At 44.5% G+C, this 21,209-nt stretch overlaps 1 long non-coding RNA gene across 1 annotated transcript; it reads left to right on the top strand.

Moving 5' to 3' along the window:
• Positions 1-2,004: 2,004 nt before the first annotated feature.
• LOC145822793 (uncharacterized) lies at positions 2,005-3,097 on the top strand. The gene is made up of 2 exons (XR_014364497.1): positions 2,005-2,374; positions 2,838-3,097. It is a non-coding gene; the product is annotated as an uncharacterized LOC145822793 (long non-coding RNA).
• Positions 3,098-21,209: the final 18,112 nt, after the last annotated feature.

Below are 21,209 nucleotides of genomic sequence, written 5' to 3'. Positions count from 1 at the left end.
ATAAAATACGGTTAGGTACGCCTGTTGGTTACACCATTGTCATTCTCTTTGGTTAAAACCTTCCCTCTCTCCGTATAAAATACGTTGAGATACGCCTGTTGGTTACACCATTGTCATTCTCTTTGGTTAAAACCTTCCCTCTCTCCGTATAAAATACGTTGAGATACGCCTGTTGGTTACACCATTGTCATTTTCTCGTTGGTTAAAACCTTCCCTCTCTTCGTATAAAATACGTTGAGATACGCCTGTTGGTTACACCATTGTCATTTTCTCTGGTTAAAACCTTCCCTCTCTCCGTATAAAATACGCTGAGATACGCCTGTTGGTTACACCATTGTTGTTCTCCTTGGTTAAAACCTTCCCTCTCTCCGTATAGAATACGCTGAGATATGCCTGTTGGTTACACCATTGTCATTTTCTCTGGTTAAAACCTTCCCTCTCTCCGTATAAAATACGTTGAGATACGCCTGTTGCTTACACCATTGTTGCTCTCCTTGGTTAAAACCTTCCCTTTCTCCGTGACACATTTGCATGTGATCTTGTGGCACATTTAATGCAATGCATCCCCTGTTATATTTCATATCATTTGCACGAAGCTTGCCTCTTCATTGTTGTCATCTTCATATCTTTATCATCACTCCATGGCATGGTATTGCATTGCATAATCATGAATTTTCAAACAACTGGCTTCGCAAAGCGTGTAAGTCCAACCTTCAAACTGCATTTTTGAGCATGTCACTTCCATTCTGCCCCTGAACTACGCTGGTTTGATTCCTTGTAAAAGGATACGTAGGCAACCTTCGGGTTCAACCACTTGCATTGCATCTTGTTTGTTTGCCCAAGTCTTACGGCCTTGTCAAAAGGGTCGCCTTTGGGCTTTGACATTCACTCACGTCATGAAATGACTTTGAGCTCTGTCAAAGAGGGACAACTGTAGACACCCCATTTTGACCGGCCCTAAGACTCGGGCGCTTTCTTTTGATTACCCGATGATGACAATTAGAATGTGTTTCTCACAAAATTCTCAGTAAGAAAGATGGAATTTAAGTTTTAATCCCAACCTTCACCCATTTTTTTGGCCAAACTATTTTAGACCTTAAAACCCTCTTTTCAAAATATGTTTTTTTAAATGTTTCTACGATGTCCCGAGGCTTCTATTTCGATTAAAATATTGCACTTTTCAGTAAACCGAGTAAGGACAAAGTGGAAATAAATGGAAGGGAGGTGAAATTTTTGAAAAATATTTAAAAATATCTTCTTTATAGGTTTGGAGTTGAAGGAAATAGGAGGGGATGAAAGAAAGCTGGTTTAGGAAAAGGATGAGTATCAAATCATTAAGAAGGAAATGAGCAGTCTTCACTAAATTAGGCATTTCTGTTTGTACACTTAGAATTTAAATGTGAGGCTACCACCATTAGAAAGTAGACTTCTGGGGCTTCAATTTAGACCCAAGAACCACCTTAGACCAAGTCCAAATAAGGGAGATATGCCCATTTGAAGTTGAGCTTAAGAGCAGATTTTGTTGATCCAGCCCGAGACAGCCTTCACTAAATTAGGCATATCTCTTTGTACACTTGGAATTTAAATGTGAGGCCTCCACCATTGGAAAGTCGACTTCTGGGGCTTCAATTTGGACCAAAGAACTGCCTAAAACCAAGTCCATATGGGGGAGATATGCCCATTTGAAGTTGGGCTTAAAAGCAGATTTTGTTGATTCGACCCAAAACAACAATAGCCCATTTTTCTTGGTTTTGGTTCGGTTGGGACAACCCATTTACCCATTTTTTGAGCCATTCAAGTGCATCCACTCATCCTCCATTATACCTAATCATCCTCCATAGTCAAAAAGATATTTTGTTTGCATCCATAAAGGAGTATCCCATGCAACCACCTTGAAAATTTGCCCTCCTATCATATTCTTGTCTCCCACCTTGTCTCCCACCTTCTTTTTGACCTTTACTCTCCCTCATTGCCTATATAGAATGATCATATTGTAAGAGAGGAGGAGGACCACGAAATTGAAGAGAAAGGAGTGAGAAAAGAGTGAAAAAAGAGAGAAAATTTGAGTTGTTTAGCCAAAAATATTTCTATCTTCCATATACACCCCATACCTTCCATAGCTACTGAAATTCCTCATTTCCATACACCAAAATCACTCCAAAAATTCTGATATAGCCAAAGATCAATCGCCTCGATCATAAGGAAGAATGTTTAGTGATTGAAAGTGAGAAAAACTTGAGAGTTAGCCACTTTCCATACCACAAACTCCATAAACTCCATAATTTCGAATTGAGGATTTGAGAACACACTTCCTACACTTGAGGGTGATCAAGAGGAAGTTTGGAAATCAAGAAGTTCAATCTTTCTTTGGAAGGTGAATTTTTAATCTTTCATTTTCTTATATTTTATATTCATATTCTTGCTTCTTATTTCATTGTGTTTTGTTATAATCCAAGTAGTTTGTTTATCTCATATTTATTTTCTTACTTTATATTTCATAGTGTGTTGTTATAATCCTAGTGGTTTGTTTCGCTCATAATTATTTATTTATTTATTTTTATTCGCATACTTTAATTTCATATTAGTTTTGTTGTAATCTTGCATGTTTTACCTCATATTTATTTTTTATTTTTTTTCGTGTATTAGTCTCATATTAGTTCCGTTATAATCTTGCATGTTCTATCTTATATTTGTTTTATTGCTTTAGGCTTATATTGTGAGTTTGCACTTTTTTTTATTTTATTTTTCTTTTCTTTTTTAATCTAACCGGTAGTGGTTAGTTGAGCCACCTACATATTTTTTTGTTTGTTCCTTTTCTTGGTTTTGCAACAAGACAGGTTTTGCTTGGCCTAGTTCGCCGGCCGGCCTATTTGGCCGGTCGGTTAGCTTCTTCCGAACAAGATGGCGTAATCTCCCAATATTGACCAATTTCCGCCGGCGGTTCTAAAGAACATGAAGCTTTTATTTTATTTATTTATTTTATTTTGAGTGTATTGTGAGGTTTTTATTTTGTTGTAATATTCTCCTCATCCCTCTCTAATTTGGTTTGTAATTATTCTTTAAATGTTGTAATAATTCCCCGCCCCTCTTCTTTCTATCCCGTTCTTTTACTCACTTTCTTTATTTGTACATAAACATCATATTTATTTTTCATCATAGTTATGCTTTGCATCCATGTTTCATGCATCTTGATTCGGCTAAGTTTGCATTTGTGGATTTAATCAATTCCTATGTGATTATGTGCGCTACCTCATGTTCTTGAGATGATTCACATATCATATTTTAGAAGCCGAATCTTTAGTTGCATCTCATGAGTGAATTGCATTAGGATTTTGTATATAAGATCATGCATATTTTACTAACTTTGTTTTGCAGCTTGTTCGTGGGACGTCAAACATGTGAGTTTTTATGCTTTAGCATCCCGTGTGTGTGTATTTTTCTTACTATGTCTAGCATTCTACCATGAGGCTAGTTGCTTATGTGATATAACTCTATGAATGCCAGTGGATGGAGGTTGTGTCGCTTAATTTGGAATGATGTTGATTTTTCATGCTTGTAAACTCAATTTATTTGGGTTGTACATCGTCAAAACTCTTTCAAAATGCATGATATCAAATTACTCCAAAATGAATGGCATAGTCTATACTTGTATGCTTCACATAGTAAATTTTAGGATTTATTAACTAATCAGAACATGAACATATAAATAAAATAAAATTCATATCATGGTTAGTAAAGGCCGATCTTTGATCGGGTGGGCGGGGGTGCTCATTATTGACCTTCCCCTCTCATACCTAAGGTTCCGAGCCAAGCATCCTTGGTTACGACGAACAGTGGCCTTGGCACGAGTTATGGGTTTCCTAATTTTCCCAAAATAAATATTAGGTGGCGACTCTGAGATCTGATGACGCAGTCTATTTTTGACAAAATTGCAATAAAATGGATTTTCAATAAAAGTTGCCAAATCTGGACTCTCATCTATGTTTCACATTGCACTCGTGAGAATAGATCAAAGAGATCTCGGGGGTCCGAACTGTTTAACGCGCGCGGGTACCCCCCGGGCATGTTACAGCCCCGCGTATACTGATCCACCTCCTCTGGGGTCATATGGGCCTCCTCTGCCAAGGCCGGCTGAATCCGGAAATGGCTCTCGAACCAAGAACACCTGACAAACCCTGCTCGAGCGAGGGGAGGCTGAGTGCCGAACAGGTACAGCTGGGCGGCGTCCCACTCATCCATGTCGGTGTCGAAGGGGATCGAATCACCCCCTACCCCGATGCCGGTGAGCATCGAGAAATTGTAAGGGGTCGTTGTCATGTCCCCCGCAGCGGAGAAGTGGAAGGAGTTGGTGGTATCCCACCACCTCTCCACTAAAGCGGCGAGCAAGGGCCTACAGGTCGTGAGCCGGGAGAGCCCCCTGCAGAAGATGCCAAAACCGGCCTCGTCGACGATGTGACGAACCGCGTCTGGAAGCTCTAGGTACCAATCCCGAGCAACTATATTCCCATACCCGCGGATGGTATGGGAATCCCCCTGTAATCAAAAAAAAAAAAACAATTGCGAGGCAATATTCAGAACACAGTTTTAAGAAACATACAGGTGTACAGCATGCGTGCATGTTTCCAAATTCAAGCAGACATCGGGTACCGGTGTACTTACAGTGAACTACAACGTGTGATGTGTCAGCGTGTTTGAATGGTTCAGGGCAAATACAGCATGTGTGCATGTTTTCAAACCCAAGCAGATACCGGGTACTAATGTATATGCAGTGAAATACAGTGTGCGCCGTGTGTTTGGGTGATTCAGGGTCAGTGCAGTGTGTGTGCACGTGTAAGTTTCAAACAGATATCGGTTGTAAGTTTGTTTGCAATCAACTACAGTGTACAGTGTATCGGTGCATCTGGGCTAAGCAGTTAGAGAACAGAATCAACTAATGGCAGTTATGTTCTACATTACGAAAAATAATAAAACAGAAGAAAGAATGTTACCTCGGAAGCGGCGAAGGACAGATGGGAAGTAGGATTACGCAGGAGAAGCTCAGGTGCCACGCTCCTTTCGAAGCTCCGGAACTGGCGTAGTCCATCGAGGAGCATTACATGAACCGCAGGCCTGTAGGTCTCCGAATCGAACGGTCGGATATGAAGTGGCAAGGGGTCGGCCTCGGGATCCATCTCGAGCTCGGGAGGGGCCCCGCCCTGTGGACGATCGTCCGCCATCTCGAAGAGAATTTGAAAATGGCCGAAAGACGAAAAAAACGGGCGAGAATGTGATGAGTCAACAAAAAGTCAACCCCGAGAGGGCTGGAAAAGGCCGAAAAAGCCGAAGTGCGGAAAAGACACAAATATCGAGGAAAACTCGAGGGGAACAAACCCCAAAAAGTGGAAAGGGCAAAGGAAGCACCGAAACAAAGAAATGTTCGGTTCAAAATGTTCGAAACGCGAAGGTATTCGCGAATCGGCCGACGAAATGGAGGCTAGAACGCAAGAAAACGAGGAAATCAAAGGAGGAAAATGATCTAGAGAGAGAGGGGGAGAAATTTCGAGCAAGGGAAAGTGAAGAAAATAGGGCTAGAAGCCCTATTTTAAAAGACCCGTAGCGAAATGACAGAACTGGCCCGATACAGGGACTTTTTGCCGGTCGGCCACACTCTTTGCCGGTCGGCAAAATATTGTGCCGATGGAAATTGTATGATGGCCGATGGATGGCCGGTGACGCATTTTGATGGCCGGTGGACATCCGGTGGTCTCCTACAGTGGTTTTGGAGCCTCCTACACCTTTGTTTGAGTTATGTGTGGGGTCCAGGGCCTTTAGTGTTCAAAACAGTGCAAAACGGTGCATTTCCGACGCTCAGCCGGCCTCTGTTTTGACCTCGGATCGTGTCTTCTGTGCGTGGCACTAGAATTCGTGCAAGGTGTATCCTTTCGGTATCCTTTTGGCTTTTACAAAACTCAAAAGTTGCCCCATGTGCATCACAGGGCAATTGCACTGTCTTGTGCATTTCAAATCAATTGCACTGTCTTGTGCATTTCAAATCAATCACACTGTCTTGTGCACTCGCGTTATCTAACGCATCACGCTATTTTGCGCATCATCATTGCATTTTTCATGCATTCCATCGCACTGTCTTGTGCACTCGCGTTGTCTAACGCATCGCGCGGTTTTGCGCATCTCATTTCATTTTGCTTGTGTTCAATCACACTACTTGCGTAGATCGCATGTTTGTAATCAATTTCATTACTTGCATAGACCGCATGTTTTCCTTGCGTAGACCGTAATGCTTTCCTTGCGTAGATCGCATGTTTTGCTTGCGTAGACCGCATGTTTGTAATCAATTTCATTACTTGCGTAGATCACATGTTTTTTTTGCGTAGACCGCATGTTTTGCTTGCGTAGACCGCATGTTTGTAATCAATTTCATTACTTGCGTAGACCGCATGTTTTGTTTGCGTAGACCGCATGTTTTGCTTGCGTAGACCGCATGTTTGTAATCAATTTCATTACTTGCGTAGACCGCATGTTTTGTTTGCGTAGACCGCATGTTTTGCTTGCATAAACCGCATGTTTGTAATCGATTTCATTACTTGCGTAGACCGCATGTTTATAATCAATTCCATTGCTTGCGTAGACTGCATGTTTTGCTTGCGTAGACCGCATGTTTATAATCAATTCCATTGCTTGCGTAAACCGCATGTTTTGCTTGCGTAGACCGCATGTTTATAATCAATTCCATTGCTTGCGTAGACCGCATGTTTTGCTTGCGTAGACCGCATGTTTTGTTTGCGTAGACCTCATGTTTTGCTTGCGTAGACCGCATGCTTTGCTTGCGTAGACCGCCTGTTTATAATCAATTCCATTACTTGCGTAGACCGCATGTTTTCCTTGCGTAGACCGCATGTTTATAATGAGTTTCATTACTTGCATAGACCGCATGTTCTGCTTGCGTGAACCACATTCTTGTGTTCAAATTCATTACTTGCGTAGACCGCATGTTTTCCTTGCGTAGACCGCATATTTTGCTTGCGTAGACCGCACGCTTGAAACCAATTTTTTGCTTGCGTAGACCACATTCTTATGTTCAATTTCATTACTTACGTAGACCACATGCTTATGATCAATTTCGTTGCCTGCGTTGACCGCGTGCTCCACTTACATGTCTGTGCCTTCACAGCATTGTTGTGCTTCCCACTTGCTTTGCGTTGTCACGCATTTTCAAGTACATTAATATGCATATTGTTAATCACATTGTACCTGTTAAGTTTGTTTTCTTTGTAGGCACGATATTGTATGTGCGGTTCATTTAAGGTTGGTGCAACCAGACGAATCGGACGGGTATGGTATACTCCGAGTGAGCCATATCGAGAATACGCACGGTCTAGGAGACCCTAAATCCTCTAAAGGTGCAAGTCCTTCGGTATTTGTCGTGCTCGAACGACTGTTGGCAAGGTCACATGCATTATCATGCATTCGGCGAGACCTTAAATACGCACGGTCTAGGAGACCCTAAATCCTCTGAAGGTGCAAGTCCTTCGGTGTTTGTCGTGCCCAAACGACTGTTGGCAAGGTCACATGCATTATCATGCATTCGGCGAGACCTTAAATACGCACGGTCTAGGAGACCCTAAATCCTCTGAAGGTGCAAGTCCTTCGGTGTTTGTCGTGCCCGAATGACTGTTGGCAAGGTCACATGCATTATCATGCATTCGGCGAGACCTTAAATACGCACGCTCTAGGAGACCCTAAATCCTCTGAAGATGCAAGTCCTTCGGTGTTTGTCGTTCCCAAACGACTGTTGGCAAGATCACATGCATTATCACGCATTCGGCGAGACCTTAAATGCGCACGGTCTAGGAGACCTTAAATCCTAGGAAGGTGCAAGACCTTTAGTGCATTAATGTGCACAGTCCATTTACATTGCCATGTATCTTAAAAGTCGCGTGTTGTCGCGCACTTCGAAATCATGCATTTGCATTTCAAAAACAAAAACAAAACAAAAAATATAGTTGCATTGTCATGCATCATCGTGAATAGTTGCATTGTCATGCATCATTATAAATAGTTGCATTGTCATGCATCATTGTAATATAGTGTACATTGCATTGTAGCTTGCATGCATTCACTGCATCACTCCCATCTATGGCTTGCGCCTTTTCATGTTGAGCTTGGTCCGGTATGTGCCCATGCTTCTCATATCGAAGCATAGTTCAGTGGACCGTTCTATGTTAGACGTGGCTTGTATGCGTACATGCTTTGCCTAGGCAAGATTTGGTTTGGCCCGTGTGCCATATCCATTGCCATTTCCCTAGCATTTTCATTGAATATATTACATTGTGGTGTAATTGTTGCATCCAGCATTAGGATCATTGTCCTTTCCCCAGCGGGTCATTTCCCCACTTATGTCATTCCCCCCAATACTTGTTCTTGTGTCCGTCTACATTACTCATAGTTCAGTTGATCGTTCTATGGTAGACGGACTTGTTACCTCCATCAATCTATTTGACATAGGTGTGGTTTCGAACCGCTCATGATTGGATCATGATTCAATTGCTTTGCATATAGTTTGCATTGTTTCAATTACATTGCATCTTCATTTGCATTGTTTATACATTGTTTTGTATATATTGCATATCATTTTGCATCCATTTTTGCATTGTCATGCATGTTGCTAATAACATCATACCTGTTGAGTTGTTTTCTTTGCAGGCACGATATTGTATGTACGGTTCATTTGAGGCTGGTGCAACCAGATGAGCCGCACAGGTATTGTATCCTCCGAGTGAGACGTATCGAGAATTGCATAATTCTCTTACATCCTTGCTACATTATAGTGTAGTTTGGTGAATGCTAGCTTAAAACTGTCGCATGTTATGCTTCGTTACAGCCTTCTTTGCATGATCATAAGTTATGCTCGGCTTTGTGCATTGTCTTGCATTTTGCCCCTGCCTTCGGGCGCATATCTTGTTTGTCTTGCATGTTTGTCTGAGTCTTCGGCCTTGTCAAAAATAGTATCTCTGGGCTTTGACATTCACTCCCGTCATTGTCGTCACTTTCGAGTTCTGTGAAAGAGGGGCAACTGTAGACACCCCATTTTTGACCGTCCTCAAGACTTGGACGTCACCATTGGAACACTTGGTGATTACCCTTGTTTGTGTTCGTCTTGAGTTCCCGAAGGTCTCGGTTGCGCGCCTTGCCTCAGGATCCCTCGACTCGACCGTGTTGTGTCTGGTTTTGCACCAAACACTTGTGTTTTGCCTTGGAGGGGCAGAGAATGCCTTGTGAGGCATCCCCACACATCACCGGCCATGGCTTGAGGCCACCGGCCAGTGATTTCATGCCATCGGCAATATATATTGCCGGACGGCACTCTTTGTTGCCGGTCGGCCATTTATTTTGCCAAAATGGCAATTTTGAACGGCCGATCACTGTTCATCTACTTTTAGTAGATATTTTGTGCCAACTGTGATAGCTGGCACCCACTCTGTTCCCCTCCATACACGTGTATGGAGGGATTTCCCTCTTGGGATGGCTTGTTTTGTAAGCCTTACAAGAGGGAATTGCCTATAAGAGAGAGTCTCCTCTCTTGGATTTAGGGTTGAACAACATTTTTAGAGAGCTTTGATATTAGGGTTAGGAATTTGTTTCTATTCCATCTCTATATTTCCCTCTCTTGTTAGTTTAGTGTGTGTTTGGTCCTACTTTTGCACACAAACACCCACCATTACACCTTTCCTTGGTTATTGAGGGCCAGAGGGTTGTTTTGGGGGTTTTGAAGCTGGTTTCAACCTAAAGAAGCTGCTGGAGCTCCATTGTTGAAGAGGGTCTTCAAGGGTGAGAAGCTTGCTCCTTTTTACCCCTTTCTTGCATCATTTTTTTGCCTACCTTACAACTGTTTTTGTGTTTAGTATATAACATAAAAAAGTTCTGTTTTTAGGCCCTCTAAATAGTTTGTTTAGAGTGTTTTGTGATTTGAGGTTGTTTGACCCCTCTTGAGCCTTGTAAGGCTCCTTTTTGTGCCGTTTTGTGTGAGCTCCGGGACCATTGAGTTTGGGCCTCCTCACCACTGAAATCTTGAGGGATTTCAGAGGCGGGGATGGTGCCTTGAGGTCCTAGGAAGGAGAGGGCCACCCCCTCTCTTTGTTGTCCTTAAAAAGGACCATTTTTTGGCCTCTTGAGGGAGCACCATGTTTAGGTTCATGTTGACCATGCCTTAGCTGATTTTTGTACTTATTATGTCATAATATGCCCCTGTTTTTAGTTGGTTTTGGTACACCATGCTTGCTTAGCATACATGCCTTGTAATGCCATGATTTGCCTCAACATGTGCCTAGCATTTAGACTACCATGCTCATGTGTTTTGGCCTAGCTTTGTGAAGCTTTTATGCTTGTTTTAGTATGCTAAGGGACTGTTTTTGGTCATTCGAGTCATCCATGCTTTGCTTTGTATAGCTACCATGCAAACTCTCTTGTATGCCTTAAGCTTTGGCCCTTCTAGCATGCCATCCTTGCTTTGTTTCAATGGTTTGAAACCACTTGACATATTATTTTAGACCACATGATGTGCCCATCTGCTTGCATTTGATCCCCCTTCAATGTGTTTAAAGGTTGTTGCCTTATGCCCCTTGTTTAAGCCTTGGAGTATGCTTCCTTTTTTTAGGACACTTGGATGCCATCTAGGTGCTCCCTTAGCATTGTTTAGGTCTGCCTTGAACATGTTTTAAGTCTTCTTGGCCTTGTGGGGCTTGGTTGGCTTGGCCATGGTTTAAGTCTCCTTGCCTTGTCTCAAGTATTTGGACCAATTGCATGCTTTGTTTGTCTCGTTTGCTTGGTTTAGCACCATCATTAACCTGATTTTCAAAGCTCATGTGCATGCCATATGTCCATGTTTGCATCCTCCTAAGTGTGCTTGAGGATTGTTTCTTTATGCCTAAGTGTTGGTCCTTGTATACATGCATGTTTGCATGCCATTAGTCCTTCATTTTTGTGCACTTTGGCCACTGATTTTGGCTTGTTTGAGAATTGCCTAATCATGTTTAAGTCCATCCTTTGCTTGTTTGCATGCTTTCCTTGCATATTTGCTTGCATACTTGCATAAATGCATTGCATTGCCATGTTGCATCCTTAGCTCGCATGCCTAGGTTGCATTGCATTGTGCATGCATTGCCTCACCTCTTGAAGTGAGTCATGATAGAGGTAGAAGCCCCTTGGTTTGACTATGTGCATTGCATTACCTTTGAAATCATCATGCATAACTTGGTCTCTTGGGTCATCACGCATTGAAATGCGCGATTGATGGTCCGAGAACCAAGGACCATGTCCCTTTGAGTCACAAACATGATAAGGGATATGGTTGGTGCATACACTGCTTGTATTGCATTGCCATATAAAGCTCTGTTCTCTGCTGCTGTCAAACAGATTCTGCAGGAACTTTTTGCCGATCGACTGAACATAGTGCCGACCGGCAATCCATATGTGGCCGATGGATTCATTTGTGGCCGATGACCACCAAATCACAGCCGATGGTGATTCCCTCCAGCCGGTGGTGTCTCCCAATGTCCAGGGAAGCAATTCTGAAAATTTGGCAATCTTCAGAGAAGCAGAGCAGGGAAAACAGAGGCAGCTGGCACATGGCAGTGGACTTCCGAGCAAGACCCGAGCACGCGTGCATTGAGCTCTCTTCCCGAGGCCCTTTTTCTTGCTTTCTTAAATTAATTAATTTTCTTAATTAATTTAGTTGGTCTGTAATAATTAATTAGCTAGGTTAGTTAATTCGTTATTCGAGTTGTATTATTCTTTTGGTCCCTCCGAGCGAGGGCAAATTTGTAATAAGTGTGGGTGAGTGTGTGCATGTCTTCCAACCCCACTTCTTTCTCCCTTTTACTTACCTGCTTTGATGGTTAGTAATAGAACATGTTTAATTCAGCATACCTTATGCTATGCATGCGTGCATCATTCATCAGTATTGCATGCACCGGGCTCGGCGCATCATGCTAACTGCATTAGTATTTCAAAATCTAACTTGAATACATGCTACCTGTGCATTTTCACATGTCATTCATAGACTAGCCGAGCCTACTCTAAGTGACATTCCGTATGCGTTGCATTAGGCATTTAAACATGGACTTGGATCATGCATTGATTGCTAACGAGTTCTTTGGTTTGGCACGGAGTACAATGTAAGTATTTATGCTTTAGCATCTCGCATGAGTGTGAATGTTAGCATGACAGCATGCTTATCATGTGGCTAGATGCTTATGTGTTATAAATTGCCTGAATGCCTGTGGGTGAAGGTTGGATTGTCTGAGTTGGAATAGCTCATTGAAATCCGTGTTTTAGCCTACTTGCGAGTAGCAAATTCCAAAACACTTTTTTTTTTTTCAAAACAAACGGATATGCAATGCTTATTTCCAAATTAGGCGATCTAGTCTATACTTTTGTGCTGTGCGCATAACATAGTAATTCTAGGCTAATAATCGGGATAAGAATACATAACGTTTTCAAAAGTGGATATCACGGTTAGTAGAGGCCGATCTTCGGATCGGACGAGAGGGGGTGCTCATAGCTGACCTTCCCCAATCGTACCCAAGCTCCCGAGCCGCAGCAACCTTGGTAATGACGGACACGTGGCCTTTGGCACCGAGTCAGGGTTTCCTAAATTCCCCCATAAAAAATATTTAGGTGGCGACTCTGTATCTGGCAAAGCAGTCCATGTTTGGCACTTCTTTCAAAAATCTGTTTTCTCAAAAACGACTTGCCGGATTTGGACTCTTTGGTTCAGATTAAGAACCGTGACACAAATCGAGTCCGAACTGTAGCGAGGCCCATGGGCGCGTCTACAGGCTCACGAATCGATTTCAGAATGATCATGCCCGCCTGGGGCAAGGGCGGGATAGATTAAGGAATCTATTCTGCTTAGGTGCCCCAAGCGGCTCACGAATCGACTTATGCCCGCCTGGGGCAAGGAATCTATTCGGCTTAGGTATCCCAGTCGGCTCACGAATCGATTTCAGAATGATCATGCCCGCCTGGGCAAGGGCGGGATAGATTAAGGAATCTATTCGGCTTAGGTGCCCTAGCCGGCTCACGAATCAACTTCAGAATGATCATGCCCCGCCTGGGGCAAGGAATCGATTCGGCTTAGGTATCCCAGCCGACTCACGAATCGACTTCAGAATGATCATGCGCCGTCTGGGGCAAGGGCGGGATAGATTAATGAATCCATTCGGCTTAGGTGCCCCAGTCGGCTCACGAATCGACTTCTGAATGATCATGCACCGCCTGGGGCAAGGGCGAGATAGATTAATGAATCCATTCGGCTTAGGTACCCCAGTCGGCTCACGAATCGACTTCAGAATGATCATACACCACCTGGGGCAAGGAATCTATTCGACTTAGGTGCCCCAGCCGGCTCACAAACGACTTCAGAATGATCATGCACCGCCTGGGGCAAGGGCGTGATAGATTAATCAATCTATTCGGCTTATGTGCCCCAGCCGGCTCACGAATCGACTTCAGAATGATCATGCCCCGCCTGTGGCAAGGGCGTGATAGATTTATCAATACATTCGGCTTAAGTGCCCCAACCGGCCCATGAATCGACAACAAAACTAAGTTTGCCTCCTCAGGCGCCCGAATGATCATGCACTGCCTGGGGCAAGGGCAGATTAATCATGATATTCAATCATAGAAAGGTCAACAGAGTAGTCATTCTAACTAAAGTAGTGAAAGGCAAACATTCTACACCAACATAACATCACAAACTGCGCATTAGTAGTGACATAAGAAGATAATTTTCATTAATAAATTGAGCGTAGACAATAGCCAATTTATACATGAAAACTACTCGGAACCAACAAAAGTCCTAAAAACAAAAACATACATTAAAAGGGAAAGTATTTCATAAAATTCGACTGACTCCTAGATCAATCCTTGGGGTCAGACTCAAGTGGCTCAACGTGCACCTGCTCATAAGGAATTGGCAAGGCCAATGTAACCGCAGCGGCACCAAGGGCCTTGAGCCACCTGTGTTTGAACCTCCGATTCTCAAACTTGGGGACTTCATCTACGTATTCTTTGAAGGCAGCGCCTTTTCCTGCTTCGAATGCGGCAGAAGCCTCAAATTCTGCCTTTTCCTTGGCCGCCTTCAACTCTGCTAACTCAATCTCCATCCCGGTAAGCACCTCATCGGCTAGCCTAAGCGATTCTTTGCTCACGTTCGCCCTATCTTCAGCTTCAAAACGGTGCTGATCGATAGCCCGAGCCCTTTCCACTTCGGCTTCGACTCGCGCAGTCTCCATAGCGGCCCTCATCATCTCAAACTCAACCCTGCTCTTTTGATCGACCACTTCCGACTACAAACGGTCAATCCTCTCAAGGGCGTCGTGTAGGCGGCGGCCCAAGTCGGTGATCCTGATTACCTTCTACAAAACGAGTTACGATCGTTAGATGCCATAGGCAACCAAAATCAAAACAAGTCAAAGTTCACCTACCAAAAGGGCCGACTGCGCAGATAGAGCTATGGCCACCAAATCCGGCACGACATGAAAGGATGCCTAGTTAGCTGGTAGGGAGACTGACGCTGCCAGGCTCAAGGCTACCGCCGGGTCGGTAATGATGGATGCATCAGAAAGAATCAGCGTGTCTCTAATCTTTGGCTGAATAATAAAAGGAACAACCACGTCCAATTCTTCTAAGCGAGGCCTTTTGTCGGCAAGACTATCTTCTGAACCGGCCTATCCCTCGGCGCTACGCTTCTTGCCCCACTCTTCCGGAATCAACCGTTCATCAATGACCGGTTGTTCAACCTCCTTTGCCTTTTCGGCCTCAACAATCTTAGCCGGCTCTTCAATAATGGGTTTGGAAGACTCAACCAAGGCAGGTCCAGAACGGGCGGCCTCGGCCTTTTTCCGGGCGGCCATACGCTCGGTATTTTTCTTTCGAGCCATCTGTGTGAGGCTTTCCCCAGCCATACCTTCAAAACAATCGCCGGGTAAATCTCCCAAACCTCCAAAAATATCTCCAAAAGAAAACTCGGCCCGACCCAAAGTGGACGGCGAGGTAGGTTGACTACGTCTGGCTGCCTCAAACGCCGAGTTTAGGGCCTCGTCAACCTCTTCGGCCTCCTCAGCGAACTCTCTGTCCGGTTCAATGACTACCTCTACCACCGGCTCGACGTCTTGCCCCGAGTTAGAGGCTTTGAGACCAACTTGTCTGAGACTCTTGAACCAAGGGAAAATAAGAGCCGCAAGTTGTCGATCGCCAGATGGAATTGGAATATTGTCAGCGGCCGAAAAAGTAGTGTAAGTAGGCTCGTATCGAAGGAGTATGTGGGCCGCTCTCCCTTGCTTCTGTAAGTTCGGACGGCCGAAGTATCCGAGTGCAGTCGCAACCTGTAAAAGGACCGCGTCGTCGGCAGAAACCAAAATCTTCTTCAAATTACTGCCTGTAAAGGCAAGGGGTTAGACACAGGGGGAAAGCCGAGTAAAAGAAAAGTTCAGTAAAACACAAGGAGGCACACGGCAACCTGGTTCACCCCTCCGTCTGGGAATAGGGTCTAGGCGATCCTTGCCTTCGCCAAATTCCCAGTTCCCTCGGATATTGACCATTACGTCATCCACACGCTTGCCAGAACTAGCGAGCATGGTTACCAAATGATGGTCAGTATCCTTGGCCCTAAGAAAGTACCGCCCAAGCCGACCGGAGGATTTGGCTAAAGCATAGCAGTGCCGAATGGCCGGAACCCCAAAGTCGATCTTGAGGCGCCGGTTTAACTCTAAGATCCCCATTACGATCCGAAAAAAGTTCACGTTGGGATGAGAAGGAATCAGACCCCAATAGCGGAGGACGGCCCCAAGGAATGGATGTAGGGGAAAGCGGACCCCGCCCTCTGTAATGGATAGGAGAGGAAAGATGATTGAATTTTGATCCTCTCTCTCCATATCCAGACTGTTGTCTGTCACTAGAGATAGATGAACATCGTCGGGGATGGAAAAGTGTCGCTGGAATTCGGAGACACGACCCTCAGAAAGGACGTCTTTCAAGTGTTTGGCCATTTTCACGGGGAATAAAGGGTTCACCAAAATGAAAGTGATAAACAAAAAGTAAGATTGCAAAGAAAAGAGAAGAAGACTTACGAGGAACAAGGGAGACGAGGGTAGACGGAGAAGAGTTGCAGAGAATGCGAGTCAGAGAAGGGATATCTACTAGTGGTCCAAAAGTCTCGAATACTCGACGAACTGTGCATTCGAAAGGACTGAAATTTCAAATCACAATAAATGCGAGACACAAGGTTGAGGCGGGAAAGCGTAATGATGAACGAAAATGTGTGCGCATCCTGACATCTATATTGGGGTACGCAAAGCCGCCTGACCTATTTTAACCTTTCCAATTCAAGACCAAGCACGCCGATTAACTTCCGTCAATGGGGAGTTCGGGGGGCAATTATGGGGGCCGAATAATGGAAAGATCAGATGGTGTGTATCTTTGGAAGACGGATATTAATCGGCTATATCCTACGAGAGCAGGGAGCCGAATAGAATATATGTGCCGAATAAAGTATAAGTACTTAGGGCCGAATAAAGGAAAGGACAATGATTAAAAAGTAGGCCCTGGCCCCGAGGATCAAGAAGAACTGGTACAAATACAAGAACAATGGTTATAGAAAGGTATGTAAGAATCACTTCACAAGACTTAGAAAGGAAGCTATCCTGAGTGTCTGAACTAACTTGTCCGTCGGAGTGCTAATTCTGGCACCCCGACCGGAGTGCTTGTATCTTTTCAGGTGACTAGCTGAGGATCCCCAGCGTCTCCCAGGATCCAAAGAATATTTCCAAACCACATTCCCCACAGCTGAATATATTACTTTTGCCTTATTGCCTGATGAATGTGCTTGTTAACAGCTAAGTAAGATGTAAAATCATGAAATGAATGGAACAAACTACTAAATTTCTCCAGTGCAAACATAACTGTATATCACTGCAACTTAGCCGAATGTATTAGTGAATATGCCCTTGCCCCAGCAAGTTGATGAACAAGGCTGCCTAAAAACGGTAGTTCAGGAGTTTGCTGGGGCACAATGGAAATTTGGCTAGGAGCTCTGATGTTTAGGCCGAATTGATTGATGAATCTACCCTTGCCCCAGCAAGTTAGTGAACAAGACTGCCTAAAAACGACAGTTTAGGAGTTTGCTGGGGCCGAATAGATTGATGAATTTGCTCTTGCCCCAGCAAGTTAGTGAACAAGACTACCTAAAAACGGCAGTTCAGGAGTTTGCTGGGGCACAATGGAAATTCGGCTAGGAGCTCTGATGTTTAGGTCGAATAGATTGATGAATCTACCCTTGCCCCAGCTAGTGAACAAGACTGACTAAAAATGGCAGTTTAGGAGTTTGTTGGGGCCGAATAGATTGATGAATCTGCCCTTGCCCCAGCAAGTTAGTGAACACGACCGTCGCATTAATGAACTAGAACGCTGATCCACGTCAGTTGGTGGCACAAGGCATTGAAGGGAACACTTTGGGACCGCTGATCCCGCGATTAATAAGATAGGTGGGGGCTGCGTTCGTTTAGGGTCCATATTGGTGTCCAAATTTGGCAGATCACAGGAGGGAGAAGAGTGGTGGGTATGAACTAGATGTCTAGAAGGCTATTTTTAACAGCAGAGGAGAAAGGAGAACACTTGCAGAGTTAGACACAGAGATGAATCGAGGTGGCGAGTCTACGCATACGGGGAGTAGGACGTTGAGCGACATGAAAAACGCCAGTCCCCGCGTTGTCGAAGTAGGTCACCCAGAAGGGAAAAACAGCAACGGGGCAGCTCCCCTCTACCACGCTCCAGAGGAGAAACCAGTGCGGCACCACGCCCATTAAGTTTTGCGGTTTTTGTGGGGAACAAACCGATGACAGAAGCTGATTCAGTTGTGCGCGACCCAAACATGGCGGTCGAGTTTGCTCGACAAATTTTTCCACCAGAAGTCTAGCAGTCGATGGTCGGTTGACCTGATTTTGAAGTGTTCCAAGAGGGCATCCATGGCACGGTGGAGGGGTTGTATATCGTCTATGAGATCGGCATGCGTCTTCGTGCCGCACGATGGGAGATAGAGCAAAAGGATGAACACATTCGAAGCTTGGAAGCTCGCGCAGAGAAGGCCGAACGCGAACTAAGAAAGGTCAAAACTGTCGAGACACAATCGGCCGGCCCAGCTAACCCAATTGTGGAAGAGAGGGTGATCCAACGGCTTATAATTCATGCGATTGCCGATCGAGATACGGCAAACATGTTTGCAATAGAGGCCGCAAGGACCAGAGCTTATGAAAAAGGCTTCCATGAGGGCCGAAAAGTTAGGATACAGAAGACAAAGGAAAACCTTACTGAGGAGGTCTGCCTATACGAGAATCATGGATTTAAGAACGGGTGGATCAAGGCTCTCCAGGCCGCAGAGGCCCTTCAGGCAGCAGGCATTGATTCGACATCTCTGCTATATCAGACGCATCATTTTTCCTTTTCGGCCTTCGAAGTCGAGAAGAGCGATGACGAGGGGGATACCGAATAAAACTGAACTTATTGTAACACTCTAACGTAAATTCGAAGCGAATTATGTATTATTGATTAATTCAATGAAACTCATAATTTTAAATGTTTGCATGTTGTTTCAATTTACGTTTATAAATTCAGTTGTGATCATCTTCCGTTTGTTTCAATTTACATTCATAAATGTTCGAATTATGTATCATCTTCCATTCAATGAAACTCAGTATTTCCAAAATGCGCCGAGTTCAAAGGCCTTTATCTTGGCCGATCGTGAAATCCACGGAGGATGCACCGAATTAGGAGACTTATTCACGAATCCTGTCGTGCACGGCTGGGGCTTCGAATTCGGAGACTTAGCCAATCGTGTCTAGCACGAATGGGGCTCCAAATTCGGAGACTTTTAACTTGGCCAATCGTGAATCCACGAAGGGCTCTCTGAATCCGAAGGCTTACTCGGCCCAAAAGTGGCATTCACTAATGGGGCTCCGAATTTGGAGACTTTTAATTTAGCCAATCGTGAAATCCACGAAGGGCGCTCCGAATCTGGAGGCTTACTCGGCCCAAAAGTGGCATTCACTGATAGGGCTCCGAATTCAAAGACTTTTAATTTGGCCAATTGTGAAATCCACGTAGGGCGCTCTGAATCTGGAGGCTTATTCAGCCCAAAAGTGACATTCACTGATGGGGCTCCGAATTTGGAGACTTTTAACTTGGCCAATCGTGAATCCACCAAGGGCGCTCCGAATCCAGAGACTTTTAACTTGGCCAATCGTGAAATCCACGAAGGGCGCCCCGAATCCGGAGACTTTTAACTTGGCCAATCATGAAATCCATGAAGGGCACCCCGAATCCAAAGGCTTACTCGGGCCAAAAGTGGCATTCACTGATGGGGCTCCGAATTCAGAGACTTTTAACTTGGCCAATTGTGAATCCACGAAAGGCGCTCCAAATCCGGAGACTTTTAACTTGACCAATCTTGAAATCCATGACAGGCGCTCCAAATTCGGAGACTTTTAACTTGGCTAATTGTGAAATCCACGAAGGGCGCTCCGAATCCGGAGGGTTACTCAGCCTAAAAGTGGCATTCACTGATGGGGCTCCGAATTTAGGGACTTTTAATTTGGCCAATCGTGAAATCCACGAAGGGCGCTTTGAATTCGGAGTCTTACTCAGCCCAAAAGTGGCATTCACTGATGGGACTCTGAATTCTGAGACTTTTAACTTCGAACTAAAATTTCAGTGAGATAAGAAGCCTTGCATTATAAAAGTGAAAGTTGTACACGGCGAATCATGCAAAACAAGGTATCATGCCCCACAAGTCGGGTTAACGATAAAATTTACGCAAATGAGTGGAGTTCCAAGGACGTGGCAGACTTCTCCAAGACATGTCCTTGAGTCGATATGCCCCCATTCCCACGATGGAATCGATCTGATAGGGGCCGTCCCAATTAGGACCCAGTTTTCCATCAGCCGGATTCCTAGCAACCGGAAGTACTTTCTTGAGTACCAATTCTTCTGGTTTATAGCGGCGTAGCTGAACACGTTGATTGTACAACTTAGCAAGCTGTTGCTGGTACCGTGCCATGGATGCAAGGGGGCGGTCTCGTCGTTCCTCAATCAGAGTCAAATCCAAGGCCAACATCATGTCATTGCGGCCTATATCAAAAACTTTCGATTTCAGGGTTGGGAGGCCGATTTCCAAGGGGAGGATTACCTGGGTTCCGAAGCATAAAGCGAACGGCGTTTCCCCAGTGGATCGCCTCGACGTAGTGCGATGAGCCCACAATACACTCACAATTCTTCGACCCATCTGCCTTTAGCTTTTTCCAGCCTCTTCTTGATGACGTCCAAGATGGCCTTGTTGGAGGCTTCTGTTTGACCATTACTCTGTGGATAAGCGGGGGTGGAGAAATAGGGCCGAATACCATACGTGCTGCATAATTCTCGATAGACTCCACAATCAAACTGGGTACCGTTGTCTGAGATAAGTTCTCTTGGAATGCCGAATCGTGTTATGATATTTCTCCATACAAAACGCTTAACATCAATATCTCGAATGTGCGTTAGTGCCTTCGCTTCAACCCATTTTGTGAAGTAATCTGTCGCAACAATCAAAAATCGCTTATTGCCCTGGGCACGAGGTAATGGTCCGACGATATCAAGTCCCCATTGGGCGAACGGCCAAGGATTGGTGATAGAGCTCAACTTTTCAGCAGGCAGATGGGTTAAAGGGGAGAACTTCTGGCATTGTTCACATTTCTTGATGTAACACTCGGCATCAGCTCTCATTGTCAGCTAATAATACTCCTGTGTCACAGCTCGATGAGCCAAAGAGCATCCGCCATAATATGCACCACAACTACCTTCATGTATTTCAGTTAGGAGTTCCTCGACTTTATCCGAATAGACGCACTCTAGGTATGGACCAGAAAAGGATTTTTTGTAGAGCTTTCCTTACGGATCTAAGTAATATCGCAGGGCTTTGTTTCGCAGTTTGTGCGCTTCTTTCTTATCCATCGGGAGCTGTTCGGATGATAGAAATGCAGTGATAGGATCCATCAAACTTGGACCTGATTCTATGATACTGATTTGGATTGACTCTAAGGGGGCAATGCTCGGCTCAGGGATGAATCCTACTTCAAATGTTCGTTTAATTTCTGAGTTGATGGCGGAAGCTAGGCAAGCCA

Source organism: Camellia sinensis, chromosome 3 (genome assembly GCF_055761805.1).
Source record: "Camellia sinensis isolate YWXY chromosome 3, ASM5576180v1, whole genome shotgun sequence".
Lineage (NCBI taxonomy): Eukaryota > Viridiplantae > Streptophyta > Magnoliopsida > Ericales > Theaceae > Camellia > Camellia sinensis.
This window is presented reverse-complemented; position numbering and strand designations above follow the sequence as displayed.